The sequence below is a fragment of the Accipiter gentilis genome, unplaced genomic scaffold, assembly GCF_929443795.1.
Source record: "Accipiter gentilis unplaced genomic scaffold, bAccGen1.1, whole genome shotgun sequence".
NCBI classification, from domain to species: Eukaryota; Metazoa; Chordata; class Aves; order Accipitriformes; family Accipitridae; genus Astur; species Astur gentilis.
The window spans coordinates 638,914-652,776 of NW_026060910.1; positions in this window are offsets into that span (position 1 = coordinate 638,914).

Here is a 13,863-nt window from a genome sequence, read left to right on the forward strand (position 1 = left end):
TCTATATAAAACCCAAATCGTGAGCCAAGAGATTGCTATTCTTTGCACTACAGGCAGATACTAAGCTGGATCATTTGTTTAAACCCTGCTTCAGGCTGTGTCGCCAGAAACCATGTGGTAGAGTGCTGTAGAATTCTGAAAGCTCTTCAGAGTGGATGCATCTGTTTGATGCTCAGCAGCCGTGGGTTCTGCTGGCCTTGAGGTTCAGCACTCTTGGACTTGTTTTGCTTGGCAGATGTACTCTCTTGTAGTAAAGGCATTGTAGTGGTATTTTGCGAGTGAGGACAGACAGACCAGGCATCGTTCATGTCCAGGGGGCCGGGGCGGGAAGGTTGGTGTTCAAGCTTCTCATTCCTGTCAGCGGTGACTCCGCTTGCACCACTAAGCGGTGCTGTGTACGTACCCTTAACTAAATTGGGAGCTGCCTGTGCCTGCCTGCTTGTGTAGTTCGGAGCGGTCCTTTTAGAGAAAATGTTCTTTTGGCTGCATTTGTTCTCCTGTGATACAAAAACTTGACAGCGATTGGGGGCAACTACTACTTTAGGAGGATTTCTATAAAGTAAGAAATTGCCGGTTTTATTTTATCATGATGGGCAAAACAATAACTGATTCAAAATCACGTCCGCTGCAGCTTATGCTTCCGTAACACACCACTCAACTGATTTCTATGCGTAAATGTCTTCGGAGAGGAATCACAGGTGCCTGCTGTGACTATAGGGACAAGCCGTATGGGCTCACAGGAGCAGAACATGCTTTGCCTTCCCATCACCAGAAGAAAGAAAGAAAGAAAGAGGTGAAGAAGGGTGCTCAGGAGCAAGAGGCTGCAAGGAAGTTGCTGTACGTGATCCTTTTGCCTTGCTTTATCTGACAGAAAAGCTGCCTTCTGCTAGTTGGGTCTTGGCTTGAAATACAAGGGGGAAGAGACTCCCGCCCCTCTCCCAGGGAGTGTGCTACTTTTGACTGGCTTGTTCCGACTATGTGATCTGCAATTACAATATTTAGGTTGCATGGTGACAATCTATACCACTGACTCCCTGAATGGTTTTTCATTTCTGTCCCCGCTTCCTTCTCCAGCTTTTTTCAATATATCAATTTAAAAAAAAAAAAAAAATAATAATTTTTTTTTACCTTACATGAACATCATCTGTTGGCTTTGGCCCCAAACACTTTATTTCCTAGAAATAAGTTGAGTCTTTTCATCAGAATATGTAAAAGATTTCTAGCCACTGTAATACTATTGTATTGTTTGGTTTTTTTTTTTTTAAATAAGTTTCTATCCAGGTTCCAGTGTGTGCACTGAATTTCTACTGCAGTAGATGACAGTCTTAAGCTGAAGAGAGATTTCATGGTTGGGAGAGAAAAAGAGCAGATCTTGACTCAAAGGTAACTTTTCCAAGGGAAAGGTAAACTCTTTTGTTTCTTTGGGGATTTTTATTCTGATAGCACAAGCATCTTGTTCTCTCAGGATTTTGTTATCTCTGGAAAAAAACCTTGGTTTTGTGTCACTTTCCTCCTTCCCTGGTTGTGGTTTTTTTTTCCACTCCTTTCAGAGGAACTGCTAATACTGTTATAATTTAGGAAGACATTTTTAACTCTTGACTCGGAGGTCCGCAGACATGACTGTAAAGACAGTTTCTGTGCATCCAAATGCTGTTAATCCCTTCAAATACGAAATGAAAGATGTGTAACTTGGAGCTGAGACTGAGTCAGAGTATTCCAGATGGGTCTGGTTTACTTTGCATTCAGTGTTCCTGTAGCCTGTTGCTTTGGAAGGTGCAGGTAATAAGCTTTTCAATTGAATAAATGAGCAGTAGTGGTTTTTTGTTTTCCTCCCCTAGAAATGCAGTGCTTGATCAGACTGCACTGACCTGTAGAAGTTGTGGGCACTGTGGTGTTCTCCAGAATGCTACTTGGGCTGCCACTACAAGTAGGCCATTTAAAATAATAACCTTAGACTTTGAAAATACATAAAAACTTCATGATGCTTAAAGTATAGGGCAGAGTAGTCATCAGGTTAAAATAACTTCATGCTTATGACATGCACAGTGATGGTTCCTTTCAGGTTTTTTGGTTGTTGTTGTTGTTGGGTTTTTTTCTTCTTTAAGATGGCACTGGTTGCGGTGATCTTCAGTTTTACGACACAGCTAACTGTCTTAGTATAGATAGGGTTCCTTTCTGCCTACTATTTCCGTTTACTGGCAGACATAGTTAAGATAGCTCTTTGGAGTTGTGGAGTGTGTGTGTGTGTGTGAATGTGTCTGAAAATAAGAAGACCTAAAGTCCCCTCCCCACATCATTAGTTTTTGCTGCCCTGTATTTCAGTGTTACCAAGATTTTAAAGTGGCCCAAGTATTGCTGTTGCAAATGTTTCCATGTTTGTCTAACTATTGTGATGACAGAAATAAAAAAAAGAAAATCAAAACACTAAATGTTTTATTACTTGCCCTATAACTATATAGGCGTTCCCGGTCTAATATCGATTTCTTTTTTCAGGATTCACTGTATTTTGTTTTTTTACCCTATGAAACGGAAAGATATTTCTGGCTTACTGTTGGCTTTTGATAGACGTTTTATCCTTGGGGAATTGCCCACCAATTAATTCATAGAGTTTGGAATTTAACTGAAGGACATTTTGCATGCCCGTGTTCAAATAGCGATGCTAACAAGCCACCATACGGTTCGTGTTGGTAGCTTTATGGATACTTAAAGGTAGGCAATAGTCTTATTTTTTAATAATGCTTAACCTTTTTCTCTTTGGCAAGAACAAGCAAGTCTGCCTGGTTTTGTAGGACTTGCAGCTTTTCCTTAACATCAGACTTTAAAAAGGGGAGAACCAGTAGTATCAGGTACGCAGTTAGGATGGCGATTTTTAAAATACGAAGCTGCGTAACAGTCTCGGGAAGAACATGCGTGACTGGGCGTGGGAGTCTGTGGTACAGCATTACTAACCTTTGCAAAAAAAAGTTTTGAAGAATGAAGCATTTGCTTTATGAACGGTACTTGAGGACGAATTCTGATGCTGCTGCTAAAGTTTATTGAAAAATAGGCACTGATTTCAGTGATGATGCAGGTGTGGTTTCTGTTCATGCCTTAAATCTGAAAAGAAGAGAAGAGAAACCTGCATGTGAAGGAGGATTTTGTATGAAGGGTAATCAAACCAGTAACCTGCTTTAAGAACGACTTTAAAATATTTGGAGCATCGGTTAAAGGCAAATAAGTCAAGTTTATCATATCCTCCTACATAAGCTGTGACTATTGAATACAGTCAGCAGTCCGCCTCAGAACTTGTTGGTGTGCAACTGCAACGTGTTAAGTTGTAAGGCTTCACAGCCACGAGCTGATGGGCCACAGTTCTCTCCCAGCATGAAGCGCTGTAAGTTTTAGTTTCTTGCACAGCAGTGACTCTTTTCAACATTAGTAACTATACAACAGGGTAAAAGGCAAATTTAGTGAAGAATAATGTGTCGTTCTCAGAGTAGCTGTTTGCATTTCACCGTGATGCAGATGCTTTCTATAGCGGTTGTGTTGGCACATGTCTTAGAATTCGGTTAATCCTCTCCTGAACTCATTTAAACTTTTGGCTTCAACTGCATCACTGACAATATGTTTCAGAATAGAATAATTATTTCCTTTAAAAAAGAAGGGGTGGAGGAAGCGGGGATAAAAAAATCTGTTGTCTGCCAGTGCTGTGGGCTGCTCACTCATTTTTCTGTAGAACTTCTGGGGTTTTGTTGTTGTTGTTGTTGTTGTTGTTGTTCTACCTTAATGCTAATAGGCATTTCTACCTTTTTTACCTTGTTTTTCTACCTAATGCTAATAGGCATTAGCCTATCCTCTGCACCTTTGGTCATTTCCTGAAGTTTGTCTGTAGTTTCCTACATTAGTAGGTAAATGTATCTATTTTACTTTACAGAGCTTTGCTAGTTTTTTAAATTAGACAAGAAATTTAAGTCTTGGAACAAATGTCTTTGCTTATTGATTTTTGTGAGTAGCTGCAAAAATCTTATTTATTAGTTGCCCCTTTTAAAATTAAAATAAAAATGAATGCTATGCAAGAAATAGGTTGCAAGTAACTGTTAGGGTCTTACTACTGCTCGCTGTTGAGAGATCGTGGGAAGTGTGTTAAAAGTTACGGGCATTTTTCAAGATAGTTTTCCAGGTCTGAGGCGTGCTGAAATATCTCTTTGCTATGATAGTGTGTTTAGTTTCATTGACTTCAGCGGAACACACAGAATACATTGACTTAAACTAGCTGAGATTCTGATGATAAGGTTTTATACTCTACCTAACATAGTGTTGTGATGACCTGTCCTCCGAACTCAAAAATATGTTTGATGATCTTAACAGGAGGCCGGATCTTTGATCTGGAAATTATGCTGGTAGCGACATTACAGAATCCAGGCTTGTAACTTCACTGGTTTCTTGCAGCCCCTCAAGTTCATGAAGGACAATAAGGACCCATTCTCTTTTGTTCTTGTGCTATAATCAGTGATGGAAGTATGACATTGTCAGTTGTAAGAAGTGGCTTAACTGCTGTTGGAGTCTGCTTTTATGCCTGAAAAACCTGTTGATTTGCATGGGTTTGCACAGCTTATGCTAATGATATGGCTGGAATGAGACAGGGTCTTGTGTAGTCTGCAAGGGCTGTATATGGTCCTGGTTTATAGCTGGGTGGGAGGGATTGGTTCAAGTTACTTCTGATTTGCCCTATTTAATATCTTAAATAGGAGTGAACAGGGTGATTGGAACAGTTTCATTTTCACAAGAGGAAATTTATAAATCGTTTTTTATCCTGTGTTAGAATTAAGATATGTATTTACTGGAGACAACGAGTCTAGCCTGAACACTGAAACAGCTCTGTTTTGGGCACACTATTAGAACTTTTTTAAAATTTTCAAATCATAACAGTCTGTCAGTTCATGCTTGTTGAGTCTGAGACATTAAATGATGCCCTTTGAACAGGGAAACATTGCTAATAATTGATATTTGGTTTGTAGACTATACCTTTTGTATGCTCTAAAGTCACCTGTTGTTTCCCTTTCATTTATAAAAGTTCTGTTTGTCAAACCATATAAGCGCATACCTAAATTCAGTGTTAAAGTTCCTGAATTGCTCTAAACTATTGTGTTGCTGTAAACTGTTTTGGCTGATAAACCTAAGCGGTCAGCTTGGTATTCCTACGTGTATATGTGATTAAGATGCAATAGTTCGGAACACGTTACCAGGCAACTGCATGCTCCAGCTGCATAGGAGGCACAAAGCAGCTGGCCCGTTCCTTGTAATCAGTGGGAAAGTACAGATTCTCCTGTGACCTTGGTCACTCTTGTCTATAACATATTAGATAAGAGTATTTTGATACTCCTCTCGCAGTGGGAGAAACACTGCTTGTGTCTGTGCAGTGTGTGAAAATCACTTTACCAAGATGCTTTTATTTCTAAAACCCTTGGGAAAAAACCCTCGAAACGGAATTTAAAAACTTTTTTAGTCCAAGGCAAACGTCAGGATTCTCATTCTTACAAAGTATTTTACAATTGTGTAACCTTGTAGACTGTACGGAGAATGAGGATCTTGCATGTGACGTATTCAAAAGTTTCATTTTCGGTGTTCTACACGCTTCTACTGATCGCAGTGCCTTTGTTTCCTAACAGCAAGTGGCAACAGACAATGCGTATGGGTCTCAAGGCCCTGTGGAACAGAGAAGGTAGTTTGCCAGTGTTCTTACTGCTGTTGCAGACATTGTTTCAGTGGATTGAAAGTGGCACGTTCCAAGTACCTTTTCCTACCATTGCTGCGTATTTTATTTTTTTTTTTTAATCCAGAAGAATGTTTCTGTACTTCCCTTCCCTTCCCTATAGCTGCATGTTGATTTACATTGCGTGCTATTGCAGCGTTCTTAGTCTACCGGTTACAGATTACTCCTTTCAGTTCTTGTGCATTTCTGAATGTGTATCTACCTACTAAACTCACATTTCTTCAGACATGATATGCAACTGCTACGGAAGTCAGCTATTGTGCTAGTTATGGTGTTTGCCCCGTCAGTTGTTTTACTATCTAATAAGTACCTGATGACAGAGAAGGGGTGTGTCAGAAAATAGACAAGTCAGGCTTTACATTAGAAATGGTTTTCATAAGATTTAAGAGAACGCAGTTTTGGCATAAGGATTTACATACCGCTCCCGGTGTTCTGTTGGGCTGACGTTTTGCAAGAAGCTGAGGTGTTTTAACTTTCAAAAGCTGTTTATGTAAATTGGCTTACCTCTGAGTACTCTCCTTCAGCTGTGTGTAACGAAGAAATAAATGTGCATCTCTAGACACGTGCATATGCAGATAGAATTGTAAGTGCACAGCTGGGGATGATGCTTGTGTTTGAGGGTAGAAATACGGAGAGGGACAGCAGTGGGGAAAGAAGAACCTTTGAAGATAGTCTAGCGTTGCTCTCATTCTAGAGGTGAATGATCAACTTTCTGTACCATTCTTGACAAACGCTTGCCTAATTTATTCTTAAACATTTCCTGTAATTATTACTACTGTTGCAAAGATTGCCACATACCCTAAGTTTTTCAGGTTGTAATTTAAGCCCCATGATTCCGTGTAACTGTGTGCAGTGGATGTACACAAAAGTTCTTCCTTATAGCTACCTTTTAGAGTTTAAACATTGTTATTTCTCTCCAGTTAAGCGGCTGTTTTTCAATTTATACTTTGAAGTCAGACTCCTGTACATCGTTGAGCACCCTCTTGGACTTACTGTAGACCCTCGCCAGTTATACTACACCCTTCTTGAAAAGCAGTACATCATCTGGAGGGTTCAGCAGCTAATCCGTGCAAATGTAGCGCGGCAGAAATACTGCTTGGATGTACTAACTCCAGTGTGATGGGTGAGGAGGAATCACTGGGCCTTTTGATTAGCAAGAAACGGTACATAAGAACTAGGTGACAGAAATAGGACACGCAGCTGGCACACTGGCCTTCAAGCTTACAGTGCAGCTCCGTGGGCTTTGGCTGGCTACAGAAGAGCATGAGGCACAGGAGAGAACTGCTGCTGGATCTTAGTGAAAGACAGTAAGTCATTTGGAGAGAGGTTTTCAACGCCAGGAATTCAAGTCGGGTGCCCAATTCCAGAGTGCCTGTGAAATCCCTGTGTACTGCCCTCGCTTGTCTAACTTTGTGTTGTATATTGTCTAGCAGCTTGTCTTTCAAAGATAACAAAGCTACACTTGTGTGATAGGTGATGTAATGATCTCATAATAACAGGCAAAATCCAAGTCACAGAAAATGCCAGCATTTGAAAGAGAGCCGGATAGGAGAGCCTTTTTTGTATGGATCAGTTGTCTTGTTCTGATTTTTTTGTTTTACAGGTAAAATCACAGCTCAGTGTGACATGGAAATAACTGGAAATAGTTTTATTTTTAAATTCGGGGCCTTATTTTCCTTGAAACTGGATTTTCAGATACGGTGCTAGAAGACGTTACAGAATTGCAAGTGTTGTTTCTGCCTCCTGTTCCTCTTGAACATTTGGTTTCCTGGGGAAAAATACTGTGTAAGCTCTGTAAGCAAAGAGGTTTTATATTTTTGGAATACTTGCCAGCTGAAGGGTTTGTACCTTGGACTTAAACTGTAGAGGAGGATCTGTTCAGGACATCCATGTTATAGAGTAGCTGTTGCATGACTTACACTTGTAATCCGGTTCCTACTTGATAGCCTTAACTTTGCGTGGATTGTGTGTTGAACTTTGCAGTAGTTTGTTTGTTTTTACATTTCCTTAAGGTCTAGGCAAAGGCTTAGAAAGTTAGCAGACTTAAGGATAAGCATTTATTACTTTGTCCTGCCACGTTGCTATTTGAAACCTGTTCTGAGTGTTGGTGGTATTGAAGAAATTGCCGAGATTTCGAGGGTGAATCTGTATCTTTAGGTGTACTGAGCAGAAAAGTACAAAGGATCTTTTTAGTTGCCAGATAGCTTGCTTTATCCAGGCGGTCAATTTGTCAAGATCAGGCTGCAGCGTGGCCAATTCATTTCTTAGTTCCAACAACTGCCATCTTAATGTAGAGATTTATTCTGTAATCAAAACTGGAACTGTTGTCCCTGGTTATGTGTGCTTACTTATTTGTTTTTAACGCTGCTTCAGTGAGACTCCGTCTGAGGGCAGAAGAATCACAAAGCTAGACCAGATTTTGCTAAATGGAAATAACATAACACTGGTAAGTCAGCATTGTTAAAATGCTGCATGCATTTATTTTCTGTACCTGTAAATCAATCAGTCACTGAGCTCAGCTACTTTAAGCTGAGCTTTCCAGACAATTCCATTACACAAGGTAATTTCAAGTAGCTTCTGGGGCATATGTGTGTATGAAGGACGCTGGAAAAGTGATCTTGCTGTCTTAGTACACGTTACATTTTAAAAAAAAAAAAAAAAAAAAAAAAAAGAAAAAAAAAAAGAGCATGTCCCTAACTTTATTTTGGTGAATGTTTTTCTGGTCTTCAGGTGTGCAAGGGAATCACTGGCTTTGCTAAGCGCTCCGTAAGCTGGTTCATACAGTGGCTTTTAACTCACGAGTGTTTGCCTGCATAAGCGTGTAGGTGGAATGCATCTACGTTTTATCCATTATTGTATGTATAGATGTGTTTGCAGCAGTTTGGATGTTTACAAGCTTGTCAAGTCGTTTGGCAGTTATGATTGCCATGATGCCCAGAGAGCTGTACCTTTACATGCTCTGAAAACAATCTGGAGGTCTGTTGGCTTACACCAAATCAGAAGCACTGTGATTTTTAGTTTATTATCTGCTGGTGTAGGTAGGTCAGTACTGAAACAGTAATTAAATACTGTGATTATGCATCCCTAAGCTGAATTCTGCAACTTCCTAAATACCACAAGAGCAGACCTAGAATAGTTTTTAGTTTGTCGGCATAGATGGCTACAAAGTCAGGACTTCCTGCGTAAAAGCATTCCTAATTTTGTGGGAAGAGGAGAGGACGACCAACTCGAGTCGAAATCAGCTCTGTGTGAACGAGGAACAATCTCCATTTTGCTGTCTTTCCCACCTTGCACCTCCTCACTGTGTGTCTGAGCAAGTGCCATCTTGCCTTAATTTCTAAGCCTTTTTCTGCTTTGGTTATTGTTCTGCCTCCTTAAAGGATAGCGCGTGTTCTGACTTCTTGTATGGGGTAAAATTACTACCATCCGGTTAAGCTGGTGGTATACTGCGCTTGAAGCAGAAGCTGGTGATGCTTAGAGTGCACATTTTCAGCGAGACGTAGATACGTTTCTGTATCGGACCGTGTGCCTCTCTTGCGGACACGTCTCCCATGTCAGGAAGACTATGCTTTAGACTTTTTCTTACTTCGGTCCTGAAAGCAGCAAAGTTCTTCCTCTTTAGAAGTGCTCAGCTAACTATTAAGAATGGATCAGTAAAAGCAATGGTTACCCTCTTCTTTTTTCCCTTATTCATGTTTTTCCTTTTGTATTTCTTTTTCTGTTGTTCAGTTCTTTACTTTCTTCCCTGGAAAATGACTCCCTGCTGCCTGTAGAAGGCTTCAGGCTCTTTATCAGTTTTTGAGCTCTGCTTACTGATAGAAGTTGGAAAGAGGAAACCAACTTCCCAGTACCGTGACAGTCTGGGGAGGAATCAGCAATTGGAGAAATTATTCACGAAAGGAAGGATGTTCTTTGTCCTTTTAAAAATGAGCTGTAGTGTTTCTAGACAGAATCATTTCCTTGAGGTGAATACCAAAGACAAAAACCAAAATGTTTGTTATCTAGGAACTCCTCTGTGTTTTGTTAAACATTCTTTGTGTTTTGGAGGTTCTGTCCTGTGCTTCTCTGGCAATAACTGGCTTCCACTGTTGGGAGAGGAAGATAATATTGAATCGAAAAACCGCTTTTGTGGTCTACCGGTGAAGTCTCCATCTGCTAAATTGTTGTAAAGCAAGAACTGTCATGTATGGGTTTGTAAAACTCGGACCTATGGCACAAACACAAAATTGTCGTCATCTTTTATAGGTGGTTCCTGGAGGAGAAGGACCTGAAGTATAAATTGATACAGTTGTCATCTGTGAAGACATGGGGTTTTTTTATATATATATATATATATATATATATATATGTGTGTGTGTGTGTGTGTAATCTAAACAGAGCTTTTGTGGGGTAATGGTGTGGGTTGCTTGTTTGTTTTTGTTTACAGGCTCTTGGAATTGACATTTGCTAAAAGAGAAGGATTTCCCCTTCAGGAAAGGTGCATCACTAATGATGATGCTGGTTTTGTAAGTTGAAACCGTTACTTTCCTGTAAAGACACACTAATTTCTTCTGAATAAAAGCCTTTCTTTTTGTTCTCTTTGTGCTCAGTTACGTAAGTGCACGAGGGAGTTAGTTTTCCAACGGGTTGATGGAGTGGAAAAAGAATAGTTACGTTCCAGTTGCTGTCGGTCTTCAGTTTTTCTACATCTGTTGCATTTGTTTATGGCTCAAGTCTATATAAAACCCAAATCGTGAGCCAAGAGATTGCTATTCTTTGCACTACAGGCAGATACTAAGCTGGATCATTTGTTTAAACCCTGCTTCAGGCTGTGTCGCCAGAAACCATGTGGTAGAGTGCTGTAGAATTCTGAAAGCTCTTCAGAGTGGATGCATCTGTTTGATGCTCAGCAGCCGTGGGTTCTGCTGGCCTTGAGGTTCAGCACTCTTGGACTTGTTTTGCTTGGCAGATGTACTCTCTTGTAGTAAAGGCATTGTAGTGGTATTTTGCGAGTGAGGACAGACAGACCAGGCATCGTTCATGTCCAGGGGGCCGGGGCGGGAAGGTTGGTGTTCAAGCTTCTCATTCCTGTCAGCGGTGACTCCGCTTGCACCACTAAGTGGTGCTGTGTACGTACCCTTAACTAAATTGGGAGCTGCCTGTGCCTGCCTGCTTGTGTAGTTCGGAGCGGTCCTTTTAGAGAAAATGTTCTTTTGGCTGCATTTGTTCTCCTGTGATACAAAAACTTGACAGCGATTGGGGGCAACTACTACTTTAGGAGGATTTCTATAAAGTAAGAAATTGCCGGTTTTATTTTATCATGATGGGCAAAACAATAACTGATTCAAAATCACGTCCGCTGCAGCTTATGCTTCCGTAACACACCACTCAACTGATTTCTATGCGTAAATGTCTTCGGAGAGGAATCACAGGTGCCTGCTGTGACTATAGGGACAAGCCGTATGGGCTCACAGGAGCAGAACATGCTTTGCCTTCCCATCACCAGAAGAAAGAAAGAAAGAGGTGAAGAAGGGTGCTCAGGAGCAAGAGGCTGCAAGGAAGTTGCTGTACGTGATCCTTTTGCCTTGCTTTATCTGACAGAAAAGCTGCCTTCTGCTAGTTGGGTCTTGGCTTGAAATACAAGGGGGAAGAGACTCCCGCCCCTCTCCCAGGGAGTGTGCTACTTTTGACTGGCTTGTTCCGACTATGTGATCTGCAATTACAATATTTAGGTTGCATGGTGACAATCTATACCACTGACTCCCTGAATGGTTTTTCATTTCTGTCCCCGCTTCCTTCTCCAGCTTTTTTCAATATATCAATTTAAAAAAAAAAAAAAAAAAAAAATTTTTTTTTTACCTTACATGAACATCATCTGTTGGCTTTGGCCCCAAACACTTTATTTCCTAGAAATAAGTTGAGTCTTTTCATCAGAATATGTAAAAGATTTCTAGCCACTGTAATACTATTGTATTGTTTGGTTTTTTTTTTTAAATAAGTTTCTATCCAGGTTCCAGTGTGTGCACTGAATTTCTACTGCAGTAGATGACAGTCTTAAGCTGAAGAGAGATTTCATGGTTGGGAGAGAAAAAGAGCAGATCTTGACTCAAAGGTAACTTTTCCAAGGGAAAGGTAAACTCTTTTGTTTCTTTGGGGATTTTTATTCTGATAGCACAAGCATCTTGTTCTCTCAGGATTTTGTTATCTCTGGAAAAAAACCTTGGTTTTGTGTCACTTTCCTCCTTCCCTGGTTGTGGTTTTTTTTTCCACTCCTTTCAGAGGAACTGCTAATACTGTTATAATTTAGGAAGACATTTTTAACTCTTGACTCGGAGGTCCGCAGACATGACTGTAAAGACAGTTTCTGTGCATCCAAATGCTGTTAATCCCTTCAAATACGAAATGAAAGATGTGTAACTTGGAGCTGAGGCTGAGTCAGAGTATTCCAGATGGGTCTGGTTTACTTTGCATTCAGTGTTCCTGTAGCCTGTTGCTTTGGAAGGTGCAGGTAATAAGCTTTTCAATTGAATAAATGAGCGGTAGTGGTTTTTTGTTTTCCTCCCCTAGAAATGCAGTGCTTGATCAGACTGCACTGACCTGTAGAAGTTGTGGGCACTGTGGTGTTCTCCAGAATGCTACTTGGGCTGCCACTACAAGTAGGCCATTTAAAATAATAACCTTAGACTTTGAAAATACATAAAAACTTCATGATGCTTAAAGTAGAGGGCAGAGTAGTCATCAGGTTAAAATAACTTCATGCTTATGACATGCACAGTGATGGTTCCTTTCAGGTTTTTTGGTTGTTGTTGTTGTTGGGTTTTTTTCTTCTTTAAGATGGCACTGGTTGCAGTGATCTTCAGTTTTACGACACAGCTAACTGTCTTAGTATAGATAGGGTTCCTTTCTGCCTACTATTTCCGTTTACTGGCAGACATAGTTAAGATAGCTCTTTGGAGTTGTGGAGTGTGTGTGTGTGTGTGAATGTGTATGAAAATAAGAAGACCTAAAGTCCCCTCCCCACATCATTAGTTTTTGCTGCCCTGTATTTCAGTGTTACCAAGATTTTAAAGTGGCCCAAGTATTGCTGTTGCAAATGTTTCCGTGTTTGTCTAACTATTGTGATGACATAAATAAAAAGAAAAAAATCAAAACACTAAATGTTTTATTACTTGCCCTATAACTATATAGGCGTTCCCGGTCTAATATCGATTTCTTTTTTCAGGATTCACTGTATCATTTTTTTTACCCTATGAAACGGAAAGATATTTCTGGCTTACTGTTGGCTTTTGATAGACGTTTTATCCTTGGGGAATTGCCCACCAATTAATTCATAGAGTTTGGAATTTAACTGAAGGACATTTTGCATGCCCGTGTTCAAATAGCGATGCTAACAAGCCACCATACGGTTCGTGTTGGTAGCTTTATGGATACTTAAAGGTAGGCAATAGTCTTATTTTTTAATAATGCTTAACCTTTTTCTCTTTGGCAAGAACAAGCAAGTCTGCCTGGTTTTGTAGGACTTGCAGCTTTTCCTTAACATCAGACTTTAAAAAGGGGAGAACCAGGAGTATCAGGTACGCAGTTAGGATGGCGATTTTTAAAATACGAAGCTGCGTAACAGTCTCGGGAAGAACATGCGTGACTGGGCGTGGGAGTCTGTGGTACAGCATTACTAACCTTTGCTAAAAAAAGTTTTGAAGAATGAAGCATTTGCTTTATGAACGGTACTTGAGGACGAATTCTGATGCTGCTGCTAAAGTTTATTGAAAAATAGGCACTGATTTCAGTGATGATGCAGGTGTGGTTTCTGTTCATGCCTTAAATCTGAAAAGAAGAGAAGAGAAACCTGCATGTGAAGGAGGATTTTGTATGAAGGGTAATCAAACCAGTAACCTGCTTTAAGAACGACTTTAAAATATTTGGAGCATCGGTTAAAGGCAAATAAGTCAAGTTTATCATATCCTCCTACATAAGCTGTGACTATTGAATACAGTCAGCAGTCCGCCTCAGAACTTGTTGGTGTGCAACTGCAACGTGTTAAGTTGTAAGGCTTCACAGCCACGAGCTGATGGGCCACAGTTCTCTCCCAGCATGAAGCGCTGTAAGTTTTAGTTTCTTGCACAGCAGTGACT